This window comes from Lissotriton vulgaris, chromosome 11 (assembly GCF_964263255.1).
Source record: "Lissotriton vulgaris chromosome 11, aLisVul1.2, whole genome shotgun sequence".
Lineage (NCBI taxonomy): Eukaryota > Metazoa > Chordata > Amphibia > Caudata > Salamandridae > Lissotriton > Lissotriton vulgaris.
In genome coordinates, this window is record NC_141699.1 from 553,609,053 (window position 1) to 553,622,623 (window position 13,571).

At 49.9% G+C, this 13,571-nt stretch overlaps 1 protein-coding gene across 3 annotated transcripts in view; it reads right to left on the minus strand.

Moving 5' to 3' along the window:
* CCAR2 (cell cycle and apoptosis regulator 2) overlaps positions 1-13,571 on the minus strand; it is a 405,097-nt gene that overhangs the window by 92,797 nt on the left and 298,729 nt on the right. The window lies entirely within an intron of this gene.

The following is a 13,571-nucleotide window of genomic DNA, read 5'->3' on the forward strand; positions in this document are numbered from 1 at the left end:
GTGGTGAAAAAGCAACAAACTGTTTTGTTTTCCTGAAATCTTTTGTCCTGTCTATGTAATATAGGACAGCCCTCTTAACATCTAGTGTGTGTAGAGCCCTTTTTAGGAACTGACTGTGGATTTGGGAAGAACACTGGAAGTTCTATTGTTTGATTGATGTGGAAGTGGGATACCACTTTTGGCATGAATTTAGGGTTTGTCCGAAGCACGACCCTATTTGCGTGAATTTGGAAGAATGGTTCTTGAATAGTTAGGGCTTGCAGCTCGCTACCTCTTCTAAGCGAAGTAATCGCTACGAGAAAAGCCACCTTCCACGTTAAAAATTGTTTTTCACACGAGTGTAAAGGTTCAAAAGGTGGTCCCATTAGTCTGGTTAAAACAACGTTTAGGTTCCAGACAGGTGAAGGTGGGTGTCTTGGGGGGATCACTCTTTTGAGGCCCTCCATGAATGCTTTAATTGCAGGCACTCTGAATAGCGAAAGGTGTTGCCTGTTCTCAAGGTAAGCTGCTATGGCAGCTAAGTGTATCCTAATGGATGTATAGGCTAGATTGCAGCGGTGTTGGTGCAAAAGATAGCATATGATATTTTGAGTTGATGCGTCTAGTGGGTTTATGTCATTGTTGTTACAGTAAAGGACAAAACGTTTCCACTTTGCCGCATAGCATGCTCTTGTGGTAGGTCTTCTAGCCTCTTTGATAATGTTCATGCAGTCAGGAGGTAAGTTTAGGTAGCCAAACTCTATGACTTCAGGAGCCAGATTGCAAGGTTCAGCTGCTGTGGATCTGGGTGCTGAATGTCTCCATGGCTCTGCGTTTAGTCTTTGATGAGGCACCACGGAAAGTTCTAGGAACGTGGTGTACCACGGTTGCCTCGCACATGTTAGAGCAACCAGGATTAGCGTCAGAGTGCTGGCGCAATTTGCGTGCCACTAGCGGTATCAACGGTGCAGGTGGAAAAGCGTAGGCAAATTTGCCTGACCAGTTCATCCATATCGCATTGCCCTGAGACTGCGGGTGTGGGAACCTTGCGGCAAAGTACTGGCATTTTGCGTTTTCGTTTGTGGCGAACAGGTCTATCTCTGGTTGTCCCCACTGTTGGAAGTATGGTTGAAGCACTGTGGGATGAATCTTCCACTCGTGCACCTGTTGGCTGTGTCTGCTGAGCAGATCCGCTATTTGATTGTCCTTGCCTGGGAGGTGTTCCGCCATGAGAAAAATGTTTCTTTGAATGGCCCACTTCCACATGCTCTGAGCTAGATGTGACAGCTGTGGAGAGTGTGCTCCTCCCTGTTTCTGTATGTAGTACATCGCAGTCATGTTGTCCGTCCGGATCAACACGGTCTCGTTGCAGAGATGTACTTTGAAAGCTTTCATTGCCATAAAAATTGCCATCAGCTCCAGTAGGTTGATGTGCATTTTCTTTTGCTGCGTGGTCCATAAGCCCTGCACTGTGTGGTGGAGGACATGGGCTCCCCACCCTATCAGGGATGCGTCCGTCGTTAAGACTAGTTGTGGTACAGGCTCTTGGAACAGTCGTCCCTTGCAAAGGTTTTGTGGATTCCACCAATGCAGAGAGTTGTATGCACGACTGGTCACCAACACTAGGTCGTTTAATTGTCCTTGAGCTGGTTCCACTGACGTGCTAGGCACTCCTGCAGCGGACGCATGTGTAGTCTTGCGTGAGGGACTATGAAAATGCATGAGGCCATCATGCCTATTAGTTGTATAAACACTCTGGCTGGGAGCGAGTGTTGGGCCCTGAACCTTTGGATTAGCGTCTGAATGCTGTTTATTCTGACAGAATTTGGTTGTGCTTTCCCTGCCAGAGTGTCTATAGTCGCTCCCAGGTATTGTTGTACGTGGGCCGGCTGAAGATGGGACTTTGGATAGTTCAGCGAGAAACCTAAACTGTACAGGAGGTGAATAGTGCGTGACATGTGGCTGGTACATTGCTGGGCTGACTGTGCTTGTATCAGCCAGTCGTCCAGATACGGATAGACATGAATATGCTGTCTTCTCAGATGTGCAGCTACTGTCGCTAGGCACTTGGTGAAAACTTTTGGGGCTGTTGTCATCCCAAAAGGAAGGACTTTGAATTGGTAGTGCTGATTTTGTATTGGAAACCTGAGATATTTCCTGTGTGCTGGGTGTACTGGTAAATGGAAATATGAGTCTTTTAGGTCCAGTGTTGCGAGGAAGTCTCCTTGACGCAACAGTGGTAGCACCTGCTGTAGAGTGAGCATGTGGAAGTGCTCTGATAAAATGTATTGGTTTAGGGGCCTGAGGTCCAAAATTGGTCTGAGAGACCCGTCCTTTTTGGGGATTAGGAAGTACAGTGAGTACACCCCTGTACCCTGGTGTTCTAAGGGTACTAGTTCTATGGCCCCTTTTTGTAGCATGCTGATGACTTCCTGCTGCAATAAGTGTAGGTGTTCTACGGACATAGGACGGTGTCTTGGGGGAATGTTGGGTGGTGTGGAGGTCAATTCTAGGCAATAGCCATGCTGGATAATTTGCCTCACCCACTTGTCTGTGGTTATATTTTCCCAGACTTGCAGGAACTGCTGTAATCTTCCCCCGACCGGTGTTACATGGTCTGGGGATAGTGACAAAAAGTCACTGTTTGGTAATCTTAGAGGATCTGGTGGTGTTATTCCCTCGTCCTCTACCCTTGCTGTTATTGCCACGGTATCCACCTCTACTGTTCTTGTTGTAGGTGTTTGGCGTGTTCCCCTTGTTGTATGAGGTTTGCTGTGTTGAGCCTGCTCTTGCAGCTCCTCAGTTGCCGTAGCGACGAAAGGAGCCACCTCTATATTGTTGTGACTGCAAGGCTCCCTTAGACTTGGCTGTCTCTGTATCCTTCTTCATTTTGTCTAATATTGTGTCCACATTAGGGCCAAACAAATAATCAGGGATCACAGGTTGAATGAGTAAAGTGCTCTGAACCTCATTTTTAAACCCAGATATGCGGAGCCACGCATGTCGTCTAAGCATGACACTGGTATTGATAGCCCTGGCTGCTGTGTCTGCCGCCTCTAGCGCGCACTTGATGGAGGAGTTAGATATGAGCTTTCCCTCTTGTATTAGGTACTCTGCATGTTCTTTGTAAAGGTCAGGTAGATGCTGGAGAATCTGCTCTAGTGTGTCGTAGTGGGCCCTGTCATACCTGGCTAATAGGGCTTGTGTGTTTGAAATTCTCCATATGTTAGCTGCTTGAGCAGCTACCCTTTTGCCCGAGGCTTCAAGAATTTTAGACTCTGTCTGAAAGTGGGGTCTCGCCAGTAGTCTGTGAATTTGCACGTTTACGTGCATTGGATACTACCAAAGAGTCTAAAGGTAGCGGTCCTCTAATGTAGGTAGGGTCCACTGGTGCTGGCCTATATTTCTTCTGTATCCTCGGGGTTAATGACTCGTGCCCTGGTTTTTTCCTTAAATATGTCCCCTGCGTGTTTAAGCACCCCCTTTAACATTAGCAATGTTTTCACTGATCTTTCAAAGGTGTTGAAAGTATCAAAAAGGAAGTCTTCCTCAATGGGGTCTGCATGCATTTCCACGTGGTGGTTGTATGCTGCTCTTTCTAGCAATGCATTGAAAGCAGCTGTGTCCTTTGTAGGCAAGGTTTTAACAGGATATGCAGTATTGTCTTGATTGGGCTGAGAGTCTACAGGATCTACAGGGTCAGACCATGGTTGAGTTTGGTTGTCCTGGTCATTGTCCACAGGTTAATTATAAAGTTCATTATCCTCATATTCCACATCCTCATCTGTGTGTGTGGGAGAATATGTATAAGTCTCTTGCACATGTGGTCTGATAGGCTCAAAGAGAGTAGGAGATGTAGAAGAGTCTCTTTTCTTCTTTAGTGGTATTTTATAGGTTTCAGCGTAAGTGTCTGGTCTAATTTTCCTTTTCAATAGGGTGACTCTGCCAGTATCGGGGTCAACGTACAGTTTTGATTGTTCTTCTGTCGAGGGCTCTTGCTCTTCATGTGCTTGAGCTCTTCTCCCCATAATCGCCTTCTTTGTTGGCGTCGGGTCGATTTCCGTTGTTGGTTCGACCGTTTTTTGCCTCATGTGCGTTTGAAGTCCAAATTTTATCGGTCCGAGGGACTTTTGTGCATCCACAGTCTTTTTCGGCTGGATGAACTTCTTCGGTGCTGAAATTGTTATCGATTGAAGTACCCATAACCCTCGCTACCGAGTCAGCAGTGTCTAGTCCACTTTGTATGACTTTACGTGCAGCAGCTTGAGTATCAGTCAGCGCCTCATTAAAGTTTTTCCTGTCCTCTTCCGGAATCTTAGGAGCCAACTGTTTTACAGAATCCATCAAGAAGTGTATGTACCTCCCAAGAGACATGTAGCATTTGTGGACTTAAGGAACATACTCGTCGATGAAAACTATTTCTTCACAGTTTGGTCCTGCTTTTTCAACTCTTTGTCCCCCTGCACCTGAGGGAAAGCTCCCACAGACTTCTTTTAACAGGCTGCCTGTATTACCAAGCTCTCCGGTAAAGGGTGCGAGCATAACATTTTTTTGTCACAAGGCGCCACCCTGAATCTCCTTGCAACAGCTTTAGCAAGAGCAGGAGCTGTAAGAGGCTTACTCCATACCCCCAAAATAGGTTCAGTGAAAGCCTCATTGAAAGGAAGCATAGGCTGCACCACAGAAGACAGGGAGTGGAGGACTTCTGTCAACAAATTGGGATTGAACTCAGCAGTAGGCAGAGTTAAATTCAAAAGTTCTGCAGCCTTCTTGATGACCACATGGTATGGTGCAACATCCTTTGAAGGGACATCTGAAACAGAGGATAGCTCCCAATCTGGAGATAGTTCCAATCCGCTAGCCTCCCTCAGGTCATCAAAAAATTCCTCCTCCTGCAGCTCACCTTCGACTTCAGCCTCTCTGAACCTCTTTTATTCGACAAGACGCTGAGCTTCACGCCTCGACCTCTCCTTCAAGAGCGGAGTCGGCGGACCCGCAATCGACTCCGACGGAGCCGGTGTCGAGATCGGATCCAGAGGCACAGGCCAATGCTCCCGAGGTCGGACCAGCGACGGTGACGAAGGTATCGGCGTCGAAGACCTCGGCGGCGCCGAGAAATGCCACGGTGGAGTCGGTGCCGGCATAAACTGAACTGGAGCATAAGTCTGGGGGACTCCCAGGTTGTATGCCAATGGACCCATGGGACCTGCCAGGGCTCCAGAGGGGTATATAGCTCTCGAATAGACTCCATACATCGTGTTTAAAAACTGTGTAGGGTCTTGGCCTGGGGCCGAAAAAGGTGGGTATGGACCCACAGGTTGCCCTCGAGGAGGCACCGGATTCGTCTCCTCTTCTTCGGGTCGGTGAGCCGGAGTCCTCGAACCCTCAGGTAAGGAGTCTCTTCCTCCTCTCGAACTGGAGATCGAGACGGCGCCGGAGAGGGATTCGACACCGGAGCCGGTGAATGCTCCGGCAACTCCACAGGCGAAACCTCACCAACCGGATCCACCACTGGTGAAGGAGATATCTCCTTACGACGTCTCCTACTTGGCGACTTCGGTCTCGAATCGACTCCTTCCCAGAGTGATGTTGAGATCCGTGCTTCCTCTTCTTATGCTTCTTTTTTGATGATCTAGAAGCATGTCCCGACGATGACTTAAACGGCGACTCCGTGCAAGACCTCGACCGCGACCTCGAATACTTCTTTTCTTTTTTACCTTTGACCTTAGCAACCAGAAGCTTCGCCTCTTTCACGAAAGGCCTTTGGGTTCATCTTCTTACAGGAAGAACACCCTTGAACATCATGGTACTAGCTCAGGCACCAGATGCAATCCTCATGCGGGTCTGTGATCGACCTCTTCCCACATTCTCCGCACGGCTTGAATCCGGTCTTCTTCGCGGACATCTCGACAGGAGACAAAGAAGCAAGAAGATGCTGATAGGAACAAACAGTAACAAAGTTACTAAACAGCTACAGAGGATCCCTCGAAAACAGTTAGCGTCGACGACGTGGGAAAAAGGGAACTGATATCATCACGCCGACGTGGGCTTATTATGGAGTCGGTGACGTCAGGCGGAGACACGCGCGATGCCTTGCTTCTGTTACGTCGTCCACGTCGGCGCAAAGCTACAAAAGAATTTCCGAATGTTGCCGACGCAGGGGATATTCAAAAGGTGAGGAATCCATCAGAAAAGCTATAGCACCACAGTTGATTAGTGTTTGATAGTATGCCTGATATCTTTCTTTCAGCAAACTAAATGTGTTTTAACTGGTAGTACATTACACTTTACTGTGCTGGTCATTGGCAGAGCTAGGGTGTGCCAACAAAGGGACACCCGAGTAAAAGCCTGACATGAGTGACAGTGGATACTGCCTTCCCAGGCAATGAGACAACTGGTTTGGTAGCAACAATTATAGTTCATATGTAAAGACCGTATTACCCACACCACTGGTGTGGAGACTGCCTTCTGGCTCTAGCATCTACGTAAGTCCAGAAACATCCCAGAAACCCCTTCCACCAGCCCCAATAACCATGACCCTTTTCCTCACCTTATAAATGTGACATTTGTGGTAGCGAGCCTGTTTTACTACACAGGGTGTGAATGGAATTTGTCCATATGAGAGACAGTATGTATGTTTTTTAAGGAAGACTTATAGCATGCTATCCTTTGTCCAGCATAAACATGATAACATGTGGCTCAGGACTCCCTTGTTATATGTGGCCAAGCATCTTTGAGATCTTGTTGTATAGGAAGTTGCTTACAGTAGATTTCTCCTGATATAGAGAAACTATTACCTCTCCTTTTTTCCTGTGTAGCTGGTTATATCTGAACAATGGTGGGCCTCTATCAAGTTCTGTCATAGATGAATTTACATTGACTGATCTACACTGGTCAAACCTCGGACTAATGGCATAAAAAGCAGCGAAAACCATGGTCAAAGGAGGAAGATGGAATTGTTTCTTACCAGTAATGCAAATGCTACTTACCAGTATGCATCTGTTCTTGGCATGTAGGGCTGCTGACATTCATATCTGTGCATAGTCCGCCACCTAGTGTTGGGTCCGGATGATTGCACATTGTTGTCCTGGAAGAGTCTTCGAAGTATCACCAGATAGGTGGCTCCTCCCCTGGACTACAGTGCGCATGGGCATCGCCTCCATCCCCAGATTGTTTTTAGCCATTGGCAGAGATGGAGTGAAGAAAGTGAGTGATGACCATGCTATGAGCATATGTGTGTATATGAATAAATACTGCAGCTGCTACAGGCGCCGGGGAGGAGGGTGGGCGATATGAATGTCAGCAGCCCTACATGCCAAGAACAGATGCATACTGGTAAGTAGCATTTGCAGTTCGAGGCATGTGGGCTGCTGAATTCATATCTGTGCATAGAATACATAGCAGTCCCTCCATTAACGGCGGCCGCCCGTGCCAGCTGCAGCAGTCTGAAAAAGCGTTTTTAGAACAGCCTGACCAACAGCTGCCTGCTGTTTGGAATGCACGTCTACACAGTAGTGCTTAGTGAAAGTATGTGTGGTAGACCATGTGGCTGCTCTACAGATGTCTTCTAAGGGAATGTTACCTAGGAAAGCCATAGAGGCCCCCAACTTCCTAGTGGAGTGGGCCCTCGGTGGGATAGTGAGAGTGCGCTTAGCTTTAGCGTAACAGATCTGAATGCACTTTACTATCCATCTAGCAATCCCCGCTTTGGAGATTGCATTTCCCTTGTGTTGTGTGGCAAAAGAAACAAAAAGTTGTTTGGTTTTGCGGAAATCTTTTGTCCTGTCCACATAGTACATCAAGGCCCTTTTCACATCAAGAGTGTGGAGCATACGCTCCGCCAGCGTCTCTGGGTTTTGGAAAAACACCGGCAATTCAATTGTTTGGTTTATGTGGAACTGTGAGACCACTTTGGGTAAGAATTTAGGGTTAGTGCGGAGCACCACCCTGTTAGCATGTACCTGGAAGAAAGGTTCTTGGATGGTGAGCGCCTGCAGCTCGCTAACCCTCCGTAGCGATGTAATTGCTACTAAGAACGCAACCTTCCAAGTTAAAAACTGGAGCTCACAAGAGTGCAGTGGCTCAAAGGGAGGACCCATCAGCCTTGTAAGAACCACATTGAGGTTCCATTCTGGAGCTGGTGGAGTCCTTGGTGGAATGACCCTTTTGAGTCCTTCCAGAAAAGCCTTGATAGCAGGGACCTTAAAGAGTGACAGGTGCTGCCTATTCTGGAGGTATGCTGCCATAGCAGACAGGTGAATGCGGATGGAAGAGTACGCTAGATTACATCGATACAGGTGAAAGAGGTAACATATGATGTTTTGAATGGAAGCATCTAGCGGGTCAATGCTGTGGTCCACACAGTAGATGACAAACCTCTTCCATTTAGCCGCATAACAAGCTCTAGTAGTGGGCTTCCTTGCCTCCCGAATGATGTCCATGTAATCGGGAGGAAGATTGAGGTAGCCAAACTCTAGGACTTCAGGAGCCAGATCGCCAGGTTGAGCTGTTGCGGATCTGGGTGCTGAATGTCGCCATGGCTCTGCGTCAGAAGGCTGGGAGTGAGATGAAGCCTTTGATGCGGTACCACGGAGAGTTCCAGAAACGTGGTGTACCATGGTTGGCGAGCCTACGTGGAGCAACCAGGATGAGCGTCATCGAGTGTTGCCTGAGCTTGCGTGCCACCAGCGGTATCAGAGGTGCTTGGGGAAAAGCGTACGCAAATCTGCCTGACCAGTTCATCCACATCGCATTGCCCTGTGAATGGGGGTGTGGGAACCTGGCGGCGAAGCTTTGGCATTTTGCGTTCTCCTTTGTGGCGAACAGGTCTATCTCTGGATGACCCCACTTTTGGAAGTACGGTTGGAGTACTGATGGATGTATCTCCCACTCGTGCATCTGATGGCTGTGCCTGCTGAGCAGATCTGCCATTTGATTGTCCTTGCCCGGGAGATGCTCTGCCATGAGGAAGATGTTCCTCTGAATGGCCCACTTCCACATGCTCTGAGCCAGATGAGACAGCTGTGGAGAGTGTGTACCTCCCTGCTTCTGGATGTAGTACATGGCCGTCATGTTGTCCGTCCGGATCAACACGACCTTGTTGCACAGATGTACTTTGAACCCCTTTAAGGCCATGAAGATTGCCATCAGTTCCAACACATTGATGTGCATCTTCCTTTGCTGAAGTGTCCATAGTCCCTGCACAGTGTAGTGGAGTACATGCGCTCCCCATCCCTGGAGAGAGGCGTCCGTCGTCAGGATGATCTGTGGGACAGGCTCTTGGAATGGTCGGCCCTTGCAAAGGTTTTGTGGATTCCACCAATGCAGAGAGTTGTACGCCCGACCGCTCACCAACACTAGGTCTGTCAGTTGCCCATGAGCCTGAGTCCACTGACGTGCTAGGCACTCCTGAAGCGGACGCATATGTAGTCTCGCGTGCGGGACAATGGAGATGCAGGAGGCCATCATGCCTATCAACTGCATGAACACCTTCGCTGGAAGCGAGTGTTGGGGTCTGAATCGGTGGATCAGCGCCTGGATACTGGCGATTCTCACTGAATTCGGCTGCGCAGTGGCTGCCAGAGTGTCGATTGTCGCGCCCAGATACTGTCGCACGTGGGCGGGCTGGAGATGGGACTTTGGGTAGTTCAGAGAGAATCCCAGATCGTGCAGGAGGTGAATGGTGCGTGACACGTGGTCTACGCACTGCTGTTCCGTCTTTGCTTGAATGAGCCAGTCGTCCAGGTATGGAAAGACGTGGACGTGCTGGCGACGGAGATGCGCCGCCACAGTCGCTAGGCATTTCGTAAATACTCTTGGTGCCGTTGTGACCCCGAACGGCAGGACTCTGAACTGGTAATGCTGGTCTAAGATCGTGAATCTGAGATACTTTTGGTGGGAAGGATGCAGGGGAATATGAAAATAGGCATCCTTCAGATCCAGCGTAGCTAGAAAGTCCCCCTGTTGAAGCAGGGGAAGCACCTGCTGCAATGTGAGCATATGGAAGTGCTCCGAGTTGATGTACCAGTTCAGGGGCCTGAGGTCCAGGATCGGTCTGAGTGATCCGTCCTTTTTGGGGATCAAAAAATACAGGGAGTAAACCCCTGTTCCCCGCTCTTGCAATGGAACGAGCTCTATCGCCCCTTTTTGCAGCATGACTAGAACTTCTTGCTGCAACAAGGTCAAGTGCTCGCCGGACATAGCACGGCTTCTTGGCGGTATGTCCGGTGGAATGGACGTAAGTTCTAGACAGTACCCGTACTGGATAAGAGACCTCACCCACCTGTCCGTGGTGATGGACCTCCACGCCGGCAGGAACTGCTGGAGTCTCCCCCCGACAGGTGTCGTGTGATCGGGGGGCAGTGACAAGACGTCACTGTTTGTTGGTGGTGGTGGACCTGGAGCCATTGTTTCCACGTCCCCTGCCTTTGATATTATTGCCTCTGTAGCCACCCCTGCCCTTGTTGTTGTTATACGAGGGCTGGGTGTTACCCTTGTAGTATTGTGTGGACTGGGATGCCTGTCCCCTTGAGGTGCCTCTTGAATTGGAGCGGCGAAAGGAACCACCCCGAAACTGCTGACTTTGTAAAGCCCCCATAGATTTGGCAGTTTCGGTATCTTTTTTCATCTTTTCTAGGGAGGCATCCACCTCAGGGCCAAACAGATGGTCAGGATTCACTGTTTGACTCAATATCGTGGTTTGGATGTCGGGTTTGAACCCCGAGATTCGAAGCCAGGCATGGCGTCTAAGTAACACACTTGTATTGATAGCCCTGGAGGCAGTGTCTGCCACATTTTGGGCACATTTGATGGATGCATTTGTAATGAGTTTACCCTCCTGAATGAGCATCTCTCCCGCCTCCTTGTATTGGTCAGGCAAGTGTTGCAGAATGGCCTCTAATGTGTCATAATGGGCCCTATCATAACGTGCAAGCAGGGCTTGGGTGTTAGAGATCCTCCAGATGTTAGCTGCCTGTGTAGCAATGCGTTTGCCTGATGCCTCAAAGATCTTGGACTCTTTGTCTGGGGGAGGAGCGTCACCAGTAGTCTGCGAATTCGCCCTCTTCCGAGCGTTGGAAACCACCAGGGAGTCCAATGGCAAGTGTCCCTTAATATACGTGGGATCCGTGGGCGCCGCTTTAAATTTCCTGTCGATGCGAGGGTTGACCACCCGCGCCCGGGTGGGCTCCTTGAAAACCTCCTGTGCATGTTTCAGCACCCCTTTAAGCATCGGTAGTGTCTTGACTTGCTTTTCGGCTACCGAGAAGGTGTCGAATAAGAAGTCCGCATCCACGGGGTCCGAGTGCAGTTCGACGTCATGGTTCGCTGCAGCTCTCTCTATTAAGGCATTGAAGGCCGCCGAGTCCTCTGTCGGGGACGTCTTGGCGGCGAAAAGTTGAGTGTCCTGACCCGACTGCGGGTCTCCTGCGTCGCCTCCTGCGGCCCAGGGCACATGCTCCTCTTCCGGATCCGAGTACGCAGGATAGGTGTACTCGGCATCTTCCTCGTCCGCATCAGGCGCAGGGGAATGCGTCGGCGAGTGTTCCAAGGCCTGTGGGGACACAGGTTCCATCAGAGCCGAAGAGTCCGCAGAGTACTTCTTGTTCTTGAGCGGAATCTTAAAAGGTTCCCAGGCCGGCTCCGACGTAATCTTTCGTTTGAGGAGCGACAATTTTCCGGTGTTGGCGTCGATGATCACCTCACGACGTTCCTCCACCGCAAGCGGCTGGAGCCGAAGCTTCGACACCACCAAGGCAGCTTTCGGCGTCAATACCTCCTTTGCGTGCCCGCCCTGTTTCGGCGCGAAGGCCTTCGGCGCCGACTTGGGTGGAAGGGTAAAACGAATGGGCGTTTGCTCTTTAGTAGGCTTAGGCGTGAGCGTAGGCGCTACGGTGTCCTGAGCAGGAACCTCAGTGGACTTCCGGATCCGCTGTAAGGAGTCCCCCACTTTTTTCGTAAAGCTGCCGAGGGCTGAACCGGCTCGAGCGACCCCTCATCTTCGAGAGCCTGATCACCGGTAGACTTCTTCTTCGGCCCCGACGCCCCATGTCTAGGCGCGTCGTCGGCCTGACGTTTCCTCGGAACCGTCTTCGGGTCCATGACCCCCTTCGGCGCCGACGCAGCCGCGTCGGGGGCCTTCGCCTTCGGCGCCGACCCAGAGGGCTTCGGGTCGGCCATTTTGGCGTGGCTCTTCAAGTCGGCCATTTTGGTTTTCTTGGAAGTTGACGCCTCCAGAACCTTCTTCACCAGCGCAACTTTCAGTTTCGGTTTCGCATCCGAGGGTGCGTGACCCGTTGGCTTCACTTTCGTTTTCTTCAACATAAGTGATGGCTTAGAAATGCCCGTGACCGGGCCCGTAGGCGGGGACGAAGGACTCATAGTTAGATCTTGGGTAAGGCCCGAAGGCGATCCCTCGACCTGGGCCGCATGAAGGGGAATAACCCCTGAGTCTGTATGGAGATGCTCCTCCTCCGAGCTATCTCCCATCGTGGCAAAGGCCTGGTCGTCGTCCCCTACCTCGTCGGAGACTTCGTTATAGTCCTCCTCACCCGCGTCGTAGGTCTCCTCCTCGGACGCGGGCCCAGAGTCCGACCCTCGCACGTCGTCTTCTCCCTCGACAGATTCCTGGAAAATTTCATCTGGTGGGGGTGCCGAAGCAGACAACTGAGCCTGGAGCCGATTGGCCCGGCGAATCTTTAAAGTCTTCTTGCTTCGGAATTTCGAACACGCCATACAGGTGTCTTCGCGGTGATCCGGTGACAAGCAGGTATTGCACACAGGGTGCACGTCGAGGTGCGAATATTTAGAGTGACACAGCGGACACTTTTTGAACGGAGTCCGCTCCATAGCAAAGGGTGTAGTGTAGGCCCGTCCGCGTCGAAAGCACGTGGAAGGGCAGTAAGAGATCGGAGCTGAGAGTCAGAAAGAAAACCGTACGCAACTATACCGACGCCCAGCCTAAAGACCTTTTGGTCTCGAGTATAAAGTAGAACAACTATCGGTTCCGACAGAGGGAACCGAAACACATCCGAACCCAATGGCGGAAAAAAACAATCTGGGGATGGAGGCGATGCCCATGCGCACTGTAGTCCAGGGGAGGAGCCACCTATCTCGTGATACTTCGAAGACTCTTCCAGGACAACAATGTGCAATCATCCGGACCCAACACTAGGTGGCGGACTATGCACAGATATGAATTCAGCAGCCCACATGCCTCGAACTCCTAGTTCTCTCTCGGGGGGAATATCCATTGAATTAATAAATACTGAATAGTCCCGCTCATGTGCTGGGCTCCTGGAGCATTTCTTTCAACGTCACATTTTCGCATTACTTCGAAAAGGCTGGGACGCATATGTGACAATGTAGAAATTTGCGGCCTCAAGACAGGCTGTAGAACCAGTTTCATTAAACTTACTTTAAAATAGGGAAAAAAAGCATAAGCTTTTTTAAAAACCACCATAAATAATTAATAGTGGTGTTAAAAAAATGGCCTCCACAAAGCCTTTTTTAAATACTTTGAAAGTGAATAATAGTGAAAAATAAAGCAATATACTCCGGCAGAGACTGCAGCCTTGAAATAATATAAATATAAC